The sequence below is a fragment of the Cajanus cajan genome, chromosome 11 (genome assembly GCF_000230855.2).
Source record: "Cajanus cajan strain Asha chromosome 11, NIPB_CcT2T_4, whole genome shotgun sequence".
Classification (NCBI taxonomy): Eukaryota; Viridiplantae; Streptophyta; class Magnoliopsida; order Fabales; family Fabaceae; genus Cajanus; species Cajanus cajan.
This window is the reverse complement of record NC_138527.1, coordinates 14,178,292-14,180,791: the sequence shown is the minus strand read 5'-3', so window position 1 is coordinate 14,180,791 and position 2,500 is coordinate 14,178,292.

Here is a 2,500-nt window from a genome sequence, read left to right as displayed (position 1 = left end):
GGTCAGAAATTGAGCCAGCCTCGGTCATGATTTGAGTCACTCTCGGTCAGAAATTGAGTCACTCTCGGTCAGAAATTGAGCCAGCCTCGGTCATGATTTGAGTCAGCCTCGGTCATGATTTGAGTCACTCTCGGTCAGAAATTGAGCCAGCCTCGGTCATTTTTTGAGTCACTCTCGGTCAGAAATTGAGCCAGCCTCGGTCATTTTTTGAGTCACTCTCGGTCAGAAATTGAGTCACTCTCGGTCAGAAATTGAGCCAGCCTCGGTCATGATTTGAGTCAGCCTCGGTCATTTTTTGAGTCACTCTCGGTCAGAAATTGAGCCAGCCTCGGTCATGATTTGAGTCACTCTCGGTCATTTTTTGAGTCACTCTCGGTCATAAATTGAGTCACTCTCGGTCAGAAATTGAGCCACTCTCGGTCAGAAATTGAGCCAGCCTCGGTCATGATTTTAGTCACTCTCGGTCAGAAAGTGTGTCACCCTCGGTCAGAAAATTTGGCTGGCTCGGTCAGAAATTGAGTCACGACCCACCAGAAATTGAGCCAAGGCTGGTCAGAAATTGAGTCACGACCCACCAGATTTGCACCACGACCCACCGTGACCGACCACTATGCACCAACTATGAACCATTCAATTTTTTTTGAGCACTTCTTGGATCAAACATCTCTTCTAACATGCCTAAGTATGCTGGGAAGTTTTGGGGGTGAAAGACCTTCATCCTCCATTTTTACGAATTTTCCGATTTTACCATGTTTTGGTAAAAAAATCATTAAAATTCAATCCCTTGGAGGATGGCTGAGATTTTTGGTGGACAGGTCAGTTATATTAGTATGTGGGTTCATGCAAAAAATCAGATCAAAATTCGATGCCTAGATACGTTTTTCTATTTTTCTGGATTTACGTATTTTCGTTTCTTAAAAAAATTATTAAAAAATATTCCCTTGGAAAAAAATTATCTAATTTGGTGAGCACGAAGATATGATTTTTCTAAACAATACTGCAAAAAATCAGATGAAAATTCGATCTGTAGCTCCCAAAAAGGAACTTATGTCTGCTGAGAAAAAAGGTATCTACTTGTACAAAATTCACTTTTGCATATTAGCCTATTATAGGGGGAGGGTGTGTCTCAGCAGAAACCCAGCGCACCTTGGCTGGTCTGGGCGAGCCGCGGGGCCTTCCCCTCACACTCCGTGGGCATTTCTAAGCCTGCGTTGTGTTCTCCCGTGGCAAATTTCGAATCAAAATTTTTCATGAATCAAACCGAAAATTCGACCGACTTCGGCCGATTTTTTTGAAAATTTTCGAAAAACTCCAGATTCGTTCTATCATCATTCTAACCCATATTTTGGCCTTTCCAGCCTTCGTTTAGCCAGATTTAAGCCATCTTGACCCACCCGAGGGACGGTTTATGCTCTTTTGAGCTAATTTTTGGTGGGTTTTCTCTTCTTTTTCCACCCTATAACTCGTCCAGTTTCTACCTTGCCTAACCCACCCGAGGGACGGTTTATGCTCTTACGAGCTAATTTTTTGTGGGTTTTCCCTTTGTTTACCATCACTGATCGAATTTACACCAAATATGGCCTACCCTTTCACTTGTCCAGCCCATTTTCCCTCTATTCATAATCCTTGCCCAAAATTGCACCAAACCTAGCATATTTTCTATCTCTCCCAACCCACTCGAGGGACGGTTTATGCTCTTTTGAGCTAATTTTTGGTGGGTTTTCCTTTTGTTTATCAACCTTGACCGAGTTTGCACCAATTAAGCCTTACCCTATCACTTGTCTAGCCTATTTTCCCTTTGCTCATCATCCTTGTCCAAAATTGCACAAAACCTAGCCTACTTTCTTTCCTGCTCGACCCACCTAAGGGACGGTTTATGCTCTTACGAGCTAATTTTTGGTGGGTTTTCCCTTTGTTCACCATCCTTGCTCGAATTTGCACCAAATATGGCCTACCCTTCCCCTTCTCCAGCCCATTTTCCCTTTCTTCATCATCCTTGCCCAAAATTGCACCAAACCTAGCCTACTTTTTATCCCTTTGTTTACCACTCCTGACCGAATTTGCACCAAATATGGCCTACCCTTTCACTTGTCCAGCCCATTTTAGCTTTGTTCATCATCCTTGCCCAAAATTGCACCAAACCTAGCCTAGTTTGTATCTTTCCCAACCCACTCGAGGGACGGTTTATGCTCTTACGAGCTAATTTTTTGTGGGTTTTCCCTTTGTTCACCATCCTTGACCGAATTTTCCCCAAATATGGCCTACCCTTTCCCTTGTCCAGCCCATTTTCCCTTTGTTCATCATCCTTGCCCAAAATTACACCAAACCTAGTCTACTTTTTATCTTTCCCAGCCCGCCCCAGGGACGGTTTATGCTCTTACGAGCTAATTTTTGGTGGGTTTTCTTTTTGTTTACCATCCCTGATCGAGTCTGCTCAAATATGGCCTTCCTTTTCACTTGCCCAGCCAATTTGCCCTTTGTTCATCATCGTTGCCCAAAA